Raw genomic sequence first — 19,548 nt, forward strand, 5'->3', positions numbered from 1 at the left:
GGTGTTTAAGGTGTTTACAACAAGCATGCATTTAAGTGAGTAAAAAAATGGGATTGATATAGAAGCACTTTATTACAGAAAGCAATCTCTTTAAATTATTGAAATTATTCCCACAGTACCCTTAAATCCTTCAGTCAAGGTTTCTTTTGGACACTTCTATTTTATTTTATTTTTCTAAAAAATTCAAAAAAAGGGATTAAGTAGTTTTATAGAGAGAGTTGTACTGTGATGTTGAGTATATAAATTGCTGTTTTTCATTTCTTCTTAGGTTTTGTTCATCTACTTCAGAGATGGCTCTTGAGCTAACTTGGGCTTTATAAAAGATATAAGTGAAACAAGGTACATCTTCCAACATAAATTGCTTTTATCTTTCTAGGTTACCTGAGGTACATTTTCTGTTCTTGTCGTGTTCTGTCCCACCGGAAGACACTTTACAGTGAATATAACCTCATTAACAGTCTTTAACCACTAACTCACCACAGATTAACCATTCAGCATACTGAGGAGCCAACTCAACGTCCACTGCAATTTAACAACTGTGTTCATCGAAGGCATGAACAAACAATTCTGTCCCTAACTGGTAAGCATTGAGTTCTGATTTGCAGAATTCACTAGTGTGTCTAGATAAATGCACAGAGCAAGGAAGATTGGTTTTGCTAATAGTTCATGAATTAAAATAATATTGAAAGTGTTCTATATTTTGGAAAATAGATCACAATTATTTTGTAATTACATAAATTACATAAATGTAAAGATCTGAAAATATTTACTTCACTGGATTTTACAGGATAGTTTATTAAAAATGGCAAAAGCAAAATAAAACAGATATTTGGTAAAGAGATTTGAATATATGGTGTGAAAATAAATTTATTTATTCTAGAGGCCTAACTTCTTAAAGTTTATAGTTTAACAATGCCTATGTCTAAAAGTTTAGGAAGTTCAAATAAATGTTAGGCATAAATTTTTTTAAAAAAGAGTAGTACTGCAACAATTGTTAATCAACCTCAGCTATTTTCTCTGTTAACAGACATATGAACAACCCTAAGGGATAAAACTAATCTTTATTAATATTCACAAATAAGTCACCAAATGCAACAATGAAAATGAGATTTTTGTAACCTTAGCCAAAGCTTGGTAAAATAAACTTGCATTGACAAGTCTAGTAACCATAAACTTGATAGCTCTGTCATTAGCATCTACACTAAACAGACTTATAGTGAACACATGTGGCAGTGATAAACTGCAAATACATTGTTTGTAAGGTGCCTTTTTCCTTTTACTCTACCACATTCTTCTTGCTCTCTCGTTGTTCTACAGATTACAAAGATTAGATTTTATAATAGGCAAGAGGAAATCTCTGTCATTTCTGCTGAATTCTTTTTAAACAAAGATAACAGGAAAAGGTATGATGAAATTTTAATGCACATATGTAAATATGTATAATAATTTATTTGTAATACAGATGATGGTACAGCTGTCTGTGAAACTGACTAAATATATAGTAAAAGAAAGGTTCTCTGGAAAAAATAATACACTATGTTGAATTTCAATATGGGCCTCCATTTGAGAATTCTTTAATAGGTACTAGATGCTGCTAATATACTAAGCTTTTGTTTAATATTCTATAGTTTTCCTTGCTTTCTTCCTTTTCTTTTCTCTTAATTTCACAATTGTTAAGGAAAGAGCAGTGAATCAAAAAAAAATAAATGGCGTATGTCTGCAATATAAAATAATTGGATTTCAAACAGGAAAAACATCTTATGAGTAGTATTATTAAAAGTAAGCTATAAAATAAGATTTTCTTCAAATGTCACTGGGAATCTGAAACTTCCTATTAAGAAAATCAGAAATATGTTTAATGGATTAGATTATACAAACCATCTGCTAAAATTACATAATCTTCACATAAAATACCTACTATTCTTTAGTAGTTAAATAAGTTTAGTAGTTAAAATAAGTTTAAGTATTTATATAGTATATTCTAGTAAGCAGCTTTTATTAAATGGTCTTCTGAAAAATTAGTGTTTAAAAGAAACTGAAGAAACACTTAAGACTATTATGGTAAAGTGAACAAATATGATTCCTGTAAGTAGTTACAGTTGATCTGCTGTCATGATAAATCAGTCACTTACTAGATGAGTTCTCACCAGATTTAAAACTCATGGACATGGATACAATTTCCATCAACCAGTGGCATACCCTGGGCACAATAATAGAGTTTAACAACTTCCATGGGACATAGTTCAAAGAAGTTCAGACAGAGAATTACATCAGGGAAAGATCTGGTTTCAGCTCACTGCTTGCTGAGGGCCAAAGAAGGTGAGAGTAGCAATGTCTTCATACTTTGCAAAGTTTTCTTCTGAGCAGTGGGGTTCTCTGGGAAAGTACTCTCTCCATTTAAGAGATGAGAAAATTGAAACAGAGAGAGGTCAAGTGACATATTTAGATCAACTACTAGTAAGCAGGTGACTAGATAAAGGTACTTGCCTTTCTGTATCAAGAGGTTTTGACCAGGCAGGCAAAAACTTTCAAAGACTTATTTTGTCCCAAGAACCAAAGGTTTTAATTAAAGTCACCTAGCCTCAGAAGAGAATGAAATATCTAAATTAACATATCAAATCCTAGAGACTACTAGTAAGGGTAAAATGCCTTCTGACTCTTCTGCATGAATCCTATCAATTTAAGCCTATCATGTCGGAAGCAAATAAAATGACTTATACTTAGAAAATACATTTCAGTATTTCAATTTATTGCTTATCATTTTGAACAGCAGCTATAATTTTAGCCACTTCAATCCAGCAATACATTTCTGAAATGACTGAAGGAGTGAACCTGATATTCCTGATTTTTAAGAAAATCATTGCTAGTCAAAAAGAACAGCTTTAAAAATATAGACAGCACAAGAATGGTTTCTGGCAGGATTCCAGATCATGTTTTAGAAGCAATGTTAAAAGGCTGTCACTCTACATGGGGCAATTACCGAATTCCAAGTCACAAAACCGGTCTGCCAGAATTGCTCCTTCTCCAAAGTTTCTGATTCCCTCCGAGTAGCTCATTCTAGCTGATTACCACAAAAGGAAGCTTGGCTCCTGCTACATGGGGATTCTATCTCATATGCCAAAGGAGAGGCAGAGTTCAGGATTGAACCTATTGCATCTAATCAATGAAAGAAAATTCCAAAAGGGAAAATCCCACATCCCCTTACATTCCCCTATTGTTGACCCTTAGCATTGGCATAGTACCTTCTTTGCCACTGATGCAAACATAAAGCAATTTTAAAATACAATTAATATTATTCATAGACTATAGTTAACAGTAAACTACAATTGACTGGTGATGATGGGAGCACAACTCTGTGATGAAACTAAGAGCAACTGAGTAAACATTTTGGATGGATTTTACAAGGCATGGGGCTGTATAACACAGTGAACCCTGTGGTGCATGGTGGACTGTGATTAACCGTATCAATATGAGAATGCTCTCTCATGAACTATAACAAATGTACAACACTAATACATGGATGGTTTATGGGGAAAATACACCAAATGTAAGCTATAGTACATAGCTAGCAGTAAAATTCTAATGATGTTTTTTTTCACCATTTGTAACAAATGTCCCACAACAAGGCAAGGTGTTGGTAGTAGGGTGATGTATGGGAATCCTCTATGTTATGCTGTTACGCATGATTGTTTTGTAAACCCACAACTTCTCTAATAAAATTTTAAAATAAAAATAATAATAAATAGGAGAGAAGAAACAAGTCTCCTCCGCAGAAGAATTCTAAATAATTTAAGTGGGCATAATCCCTACTCCTTGAGTATGGGCTGCATATAGTGACTTCCTTCCAAACTGTACAGTATGGAAAGGGGGAGGGGGGAGGGAAGAGTAACTTTAAGTGCAGAAACCTGACCAACACTTCCCCAGCCAGATGATCCAGGTCAACATGAACAGGGATAAAGCACCATAGTATGGACCTTGATACGAATTGATGAAACTGGCATTTTACCTTTGTGTTCCTCCCCAAAACCCATCTAGCCATGAAGAAAGCACCAGGCAAATTTCAAAGAGGATCATTCTACAAAAAAATCTAACTTAAAATCCCCAAACATGTCAATGTCATCAAAAACAAGAAAAGCTTGGAAAACTGTCAGAGCCCAAGGAGATAGGACCTTAGAACAGAAAAAGGGTATTAGATAAAAATTAAGGAAAGTGTGGACTTTAGTTAATGATAACATATTTGATAATGCTCGTTAATTGTAACACATGCACCATTGTAACACATCTTGCACCATATGTAAGATGTCAAGAATACAGGAAACTGGTTGCGGGGCATATGGGGAATTTCTGTACTATCTTCTCAATTTTTCTGGAAATGTAAAACTGTTCTGAAAATTAAAATATATTTAAAAAAAAGAAAATTGTCCAAATGTTTCTATGTTAAATGGCCACAGACTATCTTGGGAATAGAGTAAAATCACATAAAGTCAGCTTTCAATTAGAAGAACAAAAATGTATACCTTTACTCAGAAAGTAAAGGACTAAGTAGTATACACATGTCAAGATCATGTTTCTATAGAGCTAAGGCCTGCAAATGATGTCCTGTGGGTCAAATGTGGCTCATCACATTTTTTTTTTAAATAAAATTTTATTGTAACACAGCCATGCTCATTCATATATATGTTGTATAAGCTGACTTTACACTACAACGGCAGGGCTGAGTAGCTGCAACAGAGCCTGTATGGCACGTAAAGTCTAAAATATTTACTGCCTTGGTCCTTTAAAGAAAAACATTTGCAAGAGAGTTGTCTTTAAGGAAAAAGCTACTCTAAACTCTCTTCTTAAGGAAACTTATCAGAAGAGAATACTTATGAAATGTAAGATGAACTTTTGAAAATATTATATATACAACAATAAAAACAAAGGGACAATACAGTGTCAGTTCAAATATGTTGAGTGGCAGAGATAATAACTCATAAGAAAACTTAGAGGAGGTAGAAATTATTGCCAATGAGGCTGATTAGGAAGAAACTCTAAGAGAAAAAATTTGAGCTGGGCTCTGATACATGGGTAAGATTTGGATAGGAAAAGAAACCACTAATTAGTCATTACCACTGTTCAAACTGCCTAAAACAAAATTAAATTACATTTCTTTTAATATGGTTCCAATATTCTTTGAAGTCATTTCTAGAGTGTTATATTGAAAGATGTGGATTCTTTTCTGTTGCCAAGTTACAGCAATTCTTAGGAAATGAGAAATTTTTCAATTTTGATACTGAAATCTGTGTAGTATTACAAAGTGGTTAAGAAAGTGACTTTTTTTTCATGAGGCAATTGTAAAAGAATATATTTGTCTTATGATGAGGTACATATTTCCTCTGTTACAGTGTAGCCATAGCTTACAAAATCTAACTAGTTTGTTATTTTTCATGGTAATTCCAACAAAAGATTACATTTTTAAAGATTTCCTGTAAGTTATCCAGCAAGTACATGTAATAGCAAGAAATGTTGACCGAAAGTTGATCTTTCCTAAGAGAAGATATTGGGGAAGACTAACAGGATATTCACTATTAGATTGTAACCCCCAGGAAGCAGACATAGCTCAACTGATAGAGCATCCATCTACCATATGGAGGGTCCAGGGGCTCCTGACCTGTGCGGTAAGCTGGCCCACGCGCAGTGCTGCCGTGCACAAGATGTGCACACTACAAGGAGAGCCGCCCCGTTTGAAGAAACAAAACAAAACTGAGCCTGCCCAATAGTGGCACTGCACACACAGAGAGCTGATGCAGCTAGATAATACAACAAAAAAGAGACGCAGATTACCAGTGCCGCCTGATATACAAGGGGATGCAGAAGAACACACAGCGAATGGACACAAAGAGCAGACAATGGTGGGGGGAGGGGAAATAAATAAAATAAATCTTAAAAAAAAAAAAGATTGTAACCCTCCACAAGGTTTAGCAGAGTGCTCAGTATATATTTTTCTTTAAATTGTATTGAATAAAAGAGTGTTAAGATTTCTTTGCCCCAGAATTTATTTTTAAATTTGGTACTGGCTAGACCCTCCCGTAAAATGTTGAACTGAAATGGTTGCTTTCTTTCTAATTTTCTGAGGGAAGTATCCAATCTCTATGCACTAAATACGATATTACCTGTAGAGTTTTTATACATACTCTTTGTCAGGCTGAAGAATCCATTCTATTCATCATTTGCTGATAGTTTTTATTTTTTAATCATAATTGGGTGTTGAATTTTGTCAAATATATCTGCATCTATTGAAAGGATCATGTTTCTTCTTTTTTAGTCTATTAATATGGAAAATTACATTGATTAATGTTCTACTGTTAAACCAACCTTGCATTCCTGAGATTAAACTCTACTCAACCATGATGTATTATCCATTTTATATAGTATTAATGGTTTTAATTTATTAACATTTTGCTAAGGATTTGGTTTTAGTTTTTTTCTTTTAACTTCTTGTAACTTCCTGCCATAGCTAGACCAATACTACAAGAAATGTTAAAATAAATTCTTTAGGGAGAAGGAAAAAAGAAACCAGATGGAAACGATCAACACGAAATAATGAAAGATGCCAGAAATAAAAGTCCTAGCAAAAACTGACAAACTGATTTTAACATTTATGTGGCTGTGCAAAAAACCTAGAATATCCAAAAAGTTTTGGAAAAGATGAAATTGACAAGCTTATACCACCTGTAGCAGTTTGATATGGTTATGAACCCCAAAAATAGATATTGGAGTATGTTTGTAATCTGATCTGTACCTGGCCATGATAAAGTTTTTATCTGTGGGTGGAGACTCACAGATAAAATGCATGGCAAAGGACAGGATTGAGGATTTCTAATGTTGGAGTTTTGATGTTGGAGTTTGATGCTGAAGTCAGGCTGGAGTCTCAGAAAGTAAGCACACAAAGGAAAGAGAAGCAAGCCCTGGGAAGAGACGACCTGAGCCAGGAGAAGAACACAGAGGAATAGAGACAGCTCCTTAGACATGGCAGAAACCCCAGGGAGAGAGATAGAGCCATTTGCCTGATAGTCTGGAGCTGATGTTGTGCAGAGAGGCAAAGCCTAGAGAGCCTCATAGTCCACAGCTGACCTTGTGGAGAAAACAGAGGCACTGAGCCCAGAGGAACCCAGGAAGCCTGAACCCTGGCAGATGTCTGCAGCCATCTTGCTCCAACATGTGAAAATAGACTTTGGTGAGGGAAGTAACTTATGCTTTATGTCCTGGGATCTGTAAGCTCCTACCCCAAATAAATAGCCTTTATAAAAACCAACCAATTTCTGGTATTTTGCATCAGCACCCCTTTGACTGATTAATACACTACCTGATTTCAAGATTTAACATAAAGCTTTTTAAATAAAAGTGTGGTGGAGATTTACAAATAAACATAAAGACTAATGGGAGAAAATGGACTTCAGAAAGAGAACCGAATATATATATTTTCACTAAGGTGTCAAGTTAATTGTATAGGGAAATATAACCTTTTCAACAAATAATGCTGGAACAATTAGATATCCATAAGGAAATAAAAAGATGGTGCTTATTTTAAACATATAGATAATTAACTCAAAATGGAACATAAACATAAATATAAAACCCCAAAATATACAACTTCTAGACAAACCTATAAGGGAAAATTTTTTGTCATGGCATGCTAGGAAAATAGCTTTTAGACAGGAAATAAAAAATAAAAGCATGAACATGAGCCATAAAAGAAATAATTGGTAAATTGTACATCATCAAAATTTTAAATTTCACTGTTCAAAAGACTCTTTTAAGAAAATAAAAAGTCAAGAGTGGTAGAAAAATGGGAAGCGGATGTGGCTCAACTGATAGAGCTGCCTACCATATAGGAAGTCCAGGATTCGAACCCAGGGCCTCCTGGTCCATGAGGTGAACTGGCCCATGTGCAGTCTGCCACATGCAAGGAGTGCCATGCCATGCAGGCATGTCCCCCCATGTAGGGGAGCCCCACACACAAGGAGTGCACCCCACAAAGAGAGCTGCCCCTTGCAAAAAAAAGCACATCCCGCTCTGGAGTGGTGCCACACACACAGAGAGCTGATGCAACAAGATGACACAACAAAAAAAAGAGACAGATTCTTGGTGCTGCCGAGAAGCAAACAGACACAGAAGAACACACAGCGAATGCACACAAGAGAGCAGACAACGGGGCGAGGGGAGAGAAATAAATAAATAAATCTTAAAAAAAAAAGTGGTAGAAAATAATTGCAAAACATATATCTGATAAACACTTTTATCCAGAAAATATAAAGATATCTTACAAATCAATAACAAGAACTGATTTTTAAGAATGGGTAAAATATTTGAACAGATACGTCAATGAAGAATCTCTAAAACTGACAAATAAGCACATAGAAAGATGCTTAAAATCATCAGTTATTAGGACTGATGCAAAAAAATGCAAAATGAGATACCACTGCATACCAATATGGCTAATATTACAAATACTGACCAATACCATATATTAGCAAGGATGTAGAGGAACTTGAATTCTCATCATAATGATTTTTCTCCCTATCCCTCCCCTGCCCCACTGTTTTTGCTGTTTGTGTCCATTTGCTGTGTGATCTTCTGTATCTATTTCTCTTTTTGTCTTCTCGTTTCATCTTCCTCCTCTAGGATTCATTAGGATTCAATCCTGGGGACCTCTGATGTGGAGAGAGGTTCCCTGTCAATTGTGGCACCTCAGTTCCTGGTCTCTGCTGCACTTCAACTAGACTCTACCCTTCTTCTCTCTTTCGTTACATTATCATCTTGCCATATGACTCACTTGCACAGGCACTGGCTCACCGCATAGACACTTGGCTCGCCACGTGGGCATTGGTTGGCCGCACAGGCCCTCGTGCAGGTACTTGACTCACCACAAGGGCATTCGGCTTGCTGCATGGGCACTTGGCTTGCCAGGCAGGCAGGCACTGGCTCACCATGTGGGCACTCACGCAGGTACTCAGCTTGCCACAAAGGCACTTGCAAGGGTACTTGGCTTATCATGCGGGCACTGGCTCACCACACAGGTACTCAAGCGGGTGCTCAGCTCACCATGTGGGCATTCAGCTTGCTGTGTGGACGCTGGGCTTGCCATGTGGGTACTGGCTTGCCGCACAGGCACTGGCTCACCACTTGGGCACTCGCGTGGGCACTCGGCTCATTACATGAGCACACAGCTTGCCATGTGGGCACTTGTGCAGGCACTCGGCTCACCATGTGGGCACTGGCTCACCATGCAGGCACACTTTCTCTTCTTCTTTATCACCAGGAGGCCCCAGGGATCAAACTTAGGTCCTCCCATATGGCAGGCAGAGGCTTATAACTTCAGCCCCATCTGCTTCCATCATCATAATTATTTTGAAAACAAAATGGTACAGCTACTTTGCACAGCATTTGAGAAATTTCTTACACATTTAAGTATACATTTATTAAAAGACTCAACAATTGTATATCTATTTACCCATGAGAAATGAAAACATATATCAACACAAAAAAATTGTATGTGAATGTTCATAGCAATATTATTTATAATAACCAAAAAAATGGTAAATAACCTAAATGCTCATTAACAGGTTAATGGATAGAGAAAATATAGAATATTCCCAATAATGAAATATTATTCAAAATAAAATAGAACAAACTACTGAAACATGTAATAGCACGGATAAATTTCAAAAAACATGTTGTCATAGAAGTCAGACATGAAATTCATATATAAATCTAGAAAAGGCAAAACTATAGTGACGGAAAGCACATCAGCAGTTAGCAGGGGCTAGGGGTGGGGAGATGAAATAAATGCAAAGGGGTACAGGGAAAGTTATCAAGCTGATGGAAATGTTCTTTATCTTGGTTTCGTCATAACTCATTATACGGTACATTTAAAAGGTAAATTTTCTTATATGTAAATATGTTTCAAAGGCTATAATAAAAAACAAGGTATTTATAAAACTGGAAAAAAAAATGCTCAATTCAACAATATAACTCAGTTCTTGCTAAGCCAATGAGGTACATTGGGGTTGAAATATGAAGATGTATTAAGAAATTTTGTGCTCTTTATGTTCACAGTTTAGTGGAGAAGAGAGATACATACACAACCAAAATTACTACGGTAATTATAGTAATAGAGGTATAAACAGGGTTTTGTAGGACAGAGAAAAGTGATTAGTCATTAAGATTCAGAGAACTATTCACAAAAAAGATGACAATTGAGTTGGGCCTTAGGTGATTAGGATTTCAATAAGTAATGTTACTCTAACTAAGCAGAAGCATATTTCATAGCCTTTTCCTATATATTTATATATTCTCCCTTCTGCTCATCTACCTATACATCCATCCATCTGCCTACCTATTCCCCCATCTTTCAATTATTTATCATTCTATTTAGATAAATATGCTTAATATGTACCCTTTAGCTAAACAGGCTATGTGTGGCATTTGTTTCCAAGTTTCTTTACTCATAAAAAGGAGAAAAGAAAAGCTTCAGATTTAGACATAATTAAGGTGACCAACCTTCCCAGTTGCCCAGGACTGAGGGGTTTTCTGGGATTTGGGACTTTCAGGGATTAAACTGAGAAAGTTCTAGGCAAACAGGGATGAGTTAGACATCCCAAATGTAATATATGAAGAAAACAATTATAATCATAGAAATACATTCTATATATCTGGTTATATAACTCATTTGCTTTTTATTAGCTTATAAAATATTATTCCAAATTTTAAATATATTTTGATTGTAGCAGATTTTTAGGATTTACTCAATACATTCTCTATATATTACCAAATGGCCCCAAAATTAGTCTGATCTTCATTAACTAGGACTTACAGAAAATGTATTTAATTCATAGATCTAATTTTAATTTTTTCTAATGACTATGCTAAAAAGGAAGGAAGAAGGGAGGGAGGGAGGGATGGAAGAAGAAAAGGGAAGAATGGAAGACCAGGGGAACTGAGGGAGGGAGGGAGGAAGGGGCTGTAGACAAAATTCTGCATTGTGCAATTGCAATACCCAGGATTTAGTCTGTGTCCTAATAATTAATTCTTTGTGTGTTTTATGTCTAATAGCTTCTACAGAACAGTTAGAGTGAATTTGGGTTATATAACACTGCACATCTGTTTTATCTTAGCTGCAAAAATGGAAATCTGATGCTCTGAGAAAATTACCTACTTCAATAGGTAACCTTGAGTAATAACAGGCTAATGACCATAGTACTAGAAATACATTCTGTTATCTATGACACTATCCAATGTTTAAAAGGAGCTCAGTAAATACTGCTGAATAAAAACAAAGCAGACAGATGCAGACAGATAAAGTATCTTGAACTGCACAGAAGAAACTCCCATATATAACTAAACTGTATTTGCATTATAGATCCTGCCTGTACTATTACAGTATTTTTTTTTAACCATTTTATTAGTCAGGTCCATATAGAATGTTAAAAGAAACCAGAAAACATTAAGGGATCCAATACTCCTTTGAGAGAGATCAAATGAAGTCCTGCTTCAATAAGGCATTAGCTTCTCCAAACCTATGAAAAATGGGCAGTTTAACTAGATGCTACTACCATCACGTTCTGTATTTCTGCATCACTTTGACCAATAACATTGGCAGATACCTAAAACGCAACAGCATCATTGGTTCACCCTGTTCACACCTTCCCACACGAACCAGTGGTGGTTAGTAAACTCAAGTTAGAAGTGAAATAAAGTTTTCTAAAGCAAGCAAGAAATAGGATATAAAACAACACTGAAAAAAAACCATGGAACAACATGAGCTAGTAATTAATTAACTGTAGCTGCTTTCAGTAATGGGGTGGCTTGGTTAGCATGAGATATTGAACAGGAATACAACAATAAGCAGTGACTACTCTGCAAATATGACAGGTTACATGTGAAAAAGATCAAGCAGACATGTGATCACACAGCCATATTTCTTTCCACAACCATATGCATGCTGACTTAACACTGCAGCAATAATATCTTTGAGAATTATGAACACAAGCTTCAGCTGGATGCTATTTCAAATTATTTTTATCCTCTATTATTTAAGGGAAAGCTGCAGAAATGTTGGACTTCATCATATCTGATAACAATCAGAAATTACTAGTCTTTTGGTGTTTGCTCTCTTTTCAAAGAAAATTCACATTGGAGAAGTCCTTAACTATCTCTATTCTTCAACATAATACCTCTGTCCTTGTAGCAGTTTGATATGGCTAAGAATTCCAAAAATAGATATTAGATTATATTTGTGACCTGGTCTGTGCCTGGGTGTGATTGCGTTATGACTGGGGCTTTGACTGGGCCATGTCATTAGGGCATTGAGTCTCCGCGACTTGGTGGGTGGGAACTCACAGATAAAAGGCATAGTGAAGGGCAGAGGTGAGGGTTCTTAATGTTGGAGTTTGATGCTGAAGCCTTAAGCTGGTGCCCTGGGAAGTAAGCACACAGAGGAAAGAGAAGCCAGCCCCAGAAAGAAGCAAGCTCCAGGAAGAAAGGAACCTTGAATCCAGAGAGAAGCAAAACCCTGGAAGGGAGGAACCCAGGAAGCCTGAACTCTCACAGACGTTGGCAACCATCTTGTTCCAACATATGAAAATAGACTTTGGTGAGGGAAGTAACTTATGCTTTATGTCCTGGTATCTGTAAGCTCCTACCCCAAATAAATACCCTTTATAAAAACCAACCGATTTCTGGTATTTTGCCGCAGCACCCCTTTGGCTGACTAATACAGTCCTAAATAGAGTTGCCTGACACTGACTGGGCTGATTATGCGATTACTTAATTTCTCCAATCATGTTATGTTCGATCTTGAGCAAGTTACTTAACTTTTCTCTGCCTCAGTATCCTCATCTGTAAAATGGAAATGATAACATCATCTACTTCAAAAGGTTATTGTGAGGATTAGATGAGCAAATGAACATAAAGTACTTGAAACAGAACCTTGTACACAGTAAGTTCTATAACTTAAAGTTATTGTTATCACAATTTTCATTATTATTCCTCATTTTGTTCCTTCTTTGTGACCAGTGTAAGTCAAGAAATATGGAATTTTTGAATTAGAAAAATCTTAGACCTGACATAAGAAACCTAAATCTCTAGATCTAGTTCACTGATGTTTAACACTATTTCCTTTAAGCTCAAGATTTACATTCTCCCATAATCCTTCCTCTGCCTAAGCCCAGCCCCTTAATAACACAGTGAGAAAATACCATGAATTAAATTCTAGTCCCAGTTTTGCCAAGGAGAGCTAGTGAGCCCAAGTAAGTCACCTCCCATTTGGGGGCCTCAGCTTACTCATTTCTAAAATAAAGTACTTGAACATCAGGACTGCAGAGGTCCCTTTTACTTCTAGTCTGATTATTTCTTATGTTCTTTAGTGTATTTATAAGACATTATAAATTTGACTTTAGACTTTATCTCTAGACCCTCATAAACCTAGATTATGAGCTCAGGATCCTATAGGACAGGATATTTATTCTCTTTTTTCTTTCTCTCCAGTATAGTACTTGCTTATTCAGAAATTAGATGATTAGCCAAAAATTCCCACTGAATAAAAAAAAAATGACTAATAAAGCCATCAGGATTTCCAGAAGCAATCTGGAATTTTATCGATACTACACATCTCTTTTATTATTACTACTATTTCATTAAAAAAAAAACTGATCAATTCCATCATGCACTCTTGTAAAAAAGGGTTATTTTTAAGGGTATTTTACAAACCAGAATAACTTTATAGTTTCTGAGTTTTTGGATAGTTGAATAAGGGGTTTAAGATGTTCAAAATCAGTATCACTTATTTTATGAATAAATCCATTAAGATTGTAAATGTCTTCATGGTATCATTTAAAGAAAAAGCTCACAGTGGTGCGAGTCATGCAATTAAAAGGAAACATTTTTGTTTATTAATGTTTTCAAGTGATACAATGTTTTGTAACAGAATAAATATGCATACAAACTTAATGTCAAGGACCAGTAATGAGCAGTCAGAACTACTGAGCAGAATCTCTCCCTCTTTGCTAATAGCAATGTTGTTTAGGCTCACTCAAACTGAAAATGAAATTTTTTACAAGGAAAAATTTAATTAACATTTTTTCATCATTACACTGTTCTATAGTAAGCTGATTTTCTTGATCAAGCTGTTAGGTGCTTTAATATTTAAAAGGCTAACGTGTCTTTAAACTACCATACATCATATGGAACATTAATCTTAAGATTAATGTTTTCAAATTGTAGAGGTTTAAAGGTTGCCAAGGCAGCTGAAAACACTTACTCCTTCTGAAATGGAAGTTCCTAAAAGATCTAGAATGCAACCAATGAGATATACTATGAAGCCAGAGTTAAAACAGGGGAAAACTAAACATAGTATAGGAGAATCATAAGATGTAATTGAGGCCAAAAGAAGATGTCATTAATTTCACAAGAGTGCCCTGGATGGTTTTAAAGCCCACTTCAGATACATTAGTAGGATATCATTTTCTATTTCAGGAGGAGTAATATCAACCAAGGCAACTTCATAGTAAATGAATCCTACAGCTATATTTGTGAAAAGGGGTCATTTTAATTTCAGGGTCTTTTATTACCCAGCAAGTAACTGACTGAACTGTGAAATACCATTTACAACATAAATAAACCCAGTTGTATTCTCTTCAAAGCAAGTGGATATTATTCAAGTATTTAGTTTTTGGGTCTCTCATGTACTGAACTTTGCATAATAGAATTTTGGCCTTTTCAATATCAGAGCAAAAGTAAATTTACTAAAACAATTTAAGGTAATTAATTATGGTCAATTTCAAACAATCTAATAAAGGGGTAATGAAAAAGAAAATAATCATTTGCAGAAAATACAGAAAATGACATACAGAGGTGTTAAAAATTCACATATCTATTTCTAGATGACACCTTAAAATGTACTGTATTTTATTAAGAAGCAAATAAGCTTCAGTGATATTCTAATGCGCCAACTCTCTGTAATATCGGTACATAAAAAGTCTAACCATCATAGAAAAATGTTCTCCTAGAGGCCACTATAAGATTGTTAAAGTACCAATGAAATAACAACCACACCATAGCTAGCAAATTTTACAATGAAAACCCCTAATCTGAAGTTAAAATAATTTTTCATAATCACTGGTAGGTCTGCCACCATATCCTATATAAAAGGACAACCTGTGTCTATCCAAAATAACTTATAGAATTAAAAAGGCAAAAGAAACCAGGTGTGACTCTAAAGGAGGGGAAGACAAAAATATAAGACACTTTTTCCTTAATTCCCTTTTAGAAACATTGCTGACATCTGATATATAATAAACACATTAATATTTTATATAAATAAATCTATGAAATCTATATATTTTTTGTTCTTAGTCCCTAATGTATACACACTGCATATGCTAGGATAGTATATAAAAAATTTGCAAGGTGGAGTGAGTGTAGCTTAGTATTTGAGCACATGCTTCACACAAGCGAGGTCCAGGTCCAATCCCTGGTATCTCCTAAAAAAATTTAATAAAAAAATGTTTTTTAATTGTAAGAATCCTTGTCTTTAAGAAGTTTCTTAACCCACCAAAGTAAATGGGAAACCATACTTGAAAACTATATGAAAATATAATGGAAAATATAAACTAATAACTGTTACTATATAGAGCTTCATACTTCAAGGAATACTGAAATCATTTGATATCTTGTACCCCACAGACATACTTTTTTGTAGTCAGATATCATGAACTTAGTTCTATGTTCACAATAAGTGGCAACACCATTACAACACTATTTTAACTTTAACTTTGCTCTAACCCATTATATAGAAAAGGAGGGGGGCAGCAGGGAGGAATGCCACTGGAATGCATTGGTGATTGAGTTATTATATTAGTCCCTTAGACATCAATTTGTAACAAGGATGCAAGAAAATACTATTTGACACACTGTCCATCTCTTCTGGGTATGTCTAGGTAGGTCTGACAGGACCGTAGAACACTCTATTTCTAAGCAGTAAAAGTCAAAGGAGCTGACCTATGATCTATTTCCTCTCCCCATTATTGCAGGGGTGTGTGTGGAGGAGATATAAGGAAGGCTCCTGGAGAAGAAAAGGAGACAGATGACCCAGGTCAATGTCCTTGTAAACATGTTAAGTACCTTCCAGATAAAGATGTGTATCTATGAATGTTATTAGCAGGATGTCCTTGTTTTAGGGTTACTTACAGTGAACATACCTAAACTCTATGGGTTAATGAAATAGAGCTCCCTAGAAAATGTCACCCAAGTTAGGTGACCATTTTGAAGTATAAACTGGAGATAGTTCATGATTTCCTTTATGAGGCATCCCACAAACTTCCACAGACATGCCAATACTATTCTAGGTCAGAGAAAACATGCCTAATGCAGAAGGGAAGGACCTGAGGAGCGACATGGGATGTCCCAGACTGCTTTGCCTGTGCCTCTTGATCACTTGTTGCTCTGCAATCATTACTAAATCTTGATAGTGGGTAAGACTGTTAATTTGTACAAGTCTGATTTGACAATCCCATCATTTACATTAGCTCAATTTATATAAAATTCATGAATGAAACCTGTACAAAATGTATATGATTAACTGAAGCTCTATATGTAATTATTCACATTTTCTGGTTGGCAAAAATGAAAGTATGAGCAATTGGTTGGTGAGTAGTGAATTGGAAGGCAACAGAAAAGGAGCTAATACACAGCACTGCCTGGTTTAGTTGAGAATTCTATCCTTATTAATAAATAGCAACAAAAGGGAGGTAGAAGGGGAGAGAATGAAAGCTATCCTCTCTTCCAATCTGCTGGTTCAAGAAGAACAGGATAGGTTCAAAGACCCTAACCTAGGTTAGCAAGCTCATTAAAATCAATGATCCTGAGTGGTATACACTAAGCAGCTACAATGGCGATAGGCACCAGCATCCAGCTAGGATGCAAATGGAGTCACCATTATTTTTCATTACAGCTGCTCCAATGATCCATTGAGAACCTTATTTTATTTTAATTTTGGAAAACACAAAATCACAAATTTGAAGATTAGGCTGGCGAATGTATTAAGACAGCCATTCAAATAGCAACAAGGATGAAAAATATAGTGGAATCTTTCATTTAGGGAGTCAGAAACTTTTCCAAACAGCTGGTTTATTTTTTTTTTTTTTAAGATTTATTTATTTTATTATTTATTTACCCGCCTCCCCCCTTGTGGTTTGCTTGCTGTCTGCTCTCTGTGTTCATTCACTGCACATTCTTCTGTGTCTGCTTGTCTCCTTCTGTTGTGCCATCTTGCTGCACTAGCTCTCTGTGGGTATGGGCCATCAGTTCTCCATGGGCATGGGCCATCAGGTCTCTGCAGGTGCGGGCTAGCTTGCCTTCACAAGGAGGCCCTGGGACACGAACCCAGGGCCTCCCATATGGTAGACAGGAGCCCAACTGATTGAGCCACAGCTGCTTCCCAGCTAGTTTATTTTTAACAAAAACAATGTACTTCTCAACACATCACATGGAAATCTGTTAACACTTGTGATCAAAACAAATATGTCACATGCCTTTGACACTTTAAGGCCACATTCTGTAATACTCATAAGTGGGTATTACCTCAAAAGTAAACCATCAGGGAAGCAGACTTGGCCCAGTGGATAGGGTGTCCACCTACCACATGGGAGGTCCACAGTTCAAACCCTGGGCCTCCTTGACCTGTGCGGAGCTGGCCCAAGTGCAGTGCTGATGTGCACAAGGAGTGCCGTGCCACACAGGGCATGTAGGGGAGCCCCACACACAAGGAGTGTGCCCTGTAAAGAGAGCTACCCAGTGCAAAATAAAATGCAGCCTGCCCAAGAATGGTGCCGCACACATGGAGATCTGACACAACAAGATGACACAACAAAAAGAAACACAGATTCCTGGTGCCACTGATAATGATAGAAGCGGTCACACAAGAACACATAGTGAATGGACACAGAGAGCAGACAACTGGGGGGGGAGGGGAGAGAAATAAAAATAAATAAATGAATAAATAAATCTTTAAAAAAAAAGTAAACCATCAAATTTGGCATCAAATACAAATAGTTCAATTAAAAGAAATTCATGTTAATTGTGGTTAGTGAGCTCTTCACTTTGTATTTCCTACGTATTTATTGGCCCATACAATAAAATATTAACATGGTAATGATAAAGAATGACAACAAACCCTATTAATTTTTACTGCATTAATAAAAACTCTAAAAAAGTATCAAAGTCATAAATTCATTTCAGCATGTCCAGTCCTCCTTAAACTCATGGAATTATTACCCAAGGAATCTATTATATGTTATTGGATATATCAATGTTAATACTGTCCCACACCATTAGCACAATAGCCAGTAGGGCTCTATATGTCCAGGCCCTGGTATGGTCACCACAGACCAGAGTTTATTTCATCAATGAGACCTTAAACCAAATGTCCTAAAATAGACTATTTCAAAATATTTTTTTTTAAAAAAGCAATAAGTGTTGGAAAGGATGTGGAAAAATAGGAAAATTGTTGGTGGGAATGGACAATGGTGAAGTTGTTGTGGATAAAAGTTTGGTGGTCCTCAGAAAGTTAAGGACAGTATTACCATGTGATCTGGCAATTCTACTTCTTGGTATATACTGAAAGTATTTGAAAGCAGGGACTAGAACAGACATTTGTACACCATTGTGCATAGGGGCATAATTCACGATTGTCAGAAGATAGAAGGAACCATACATCAACTGATGAATAGTTAAACAATGGAATATTACTCAGCCATAAAAAGGAATCAAATTCTGATAGAGCCAGGTGTTAGAAGGCAAGTCACCAGGGGCTGGGACGTTTGGGGAAGAGGAAGTTAAAGCTTAATTGATACCAATTTTATGTTGAGGTTATGGAAAAGATGTTGTAATAGAGGATGGTGATGGTAGCTCAACACTGTGGATATATTTTACACCACTGAATTATATATCTGAATGTGGTTTATGTGGGAAATTTTAGGTTGTATGTATGTTACTAAAATAACAATTTTTTAGAAAGTGAATGGAAGAAAAGAGTGAAATTCTGACTTTTATAGCAGATGCTTTTGATTTTCCCTGCTATAAAGACAGCTATATCACCCTACCATCCACACACTCCTGTCTTTCTGTACCTTTCCCTACTTATAGCAAGTGCCAAGGGCATTCTATTATATTTTTTTCAAAATATGAAAAAGGAAATGCAAACACTTGTATAAGATCCTTTCACAAAGTCTCCCGTGAACTAAATTCATCCTACAATTTGATTTTTTTGAAAGTCATATGACATTAACAAAAAGTATTTATATGGTACAGTGATGAGGTATTATAATTAATTCAACCAAGAGGCCTGGGATTGGGTTTTATGGTTACTTAATGTTCTACCCGCTTGCCCCTCCTCCTCTCAATATTAACATTTTAACAGTTTATTTATATAGTACCAGAAATGCCTGTAGAAAAATACATAAACATTAACTGAGATGCAAATTTGGAATCTACCAGTTCAGTCTTACAGAA

The 19,548-nt window shown here is 35.9% G+C and overlaps 1 protein-coding gene across 2 annotated transcripts in view; it reads right to left on the reverse strand.

Moving 5' to 3' along the window:
* IMMP2L (inner mitochondrial membrane peptidase subunit 2) overlaps positions 1 to 19,548 on the reverse strand; it is a 1,033,857-nt gene that overhangs the window by 435,643 nt on the left and 578,666 nt on the right. The window lies entirely within an intron of this gene.

The sequence above is a fragment of the Dasypus novemcinctus genome, chromosome 5 (assembly GCF_030445035.2).
Source record: "Dasypus novemcinctus isolate mDasNov1 chromosome 5, mDasNov1.1.hap2, whole genome shotgun sequence".
Classification (NCBI taxonomy): Eukaryota; Metazoa; Chordata; class Mammalia; order Cingulata; family Dasypodidae; genus Dasypus; species Dasypus novemcinctus.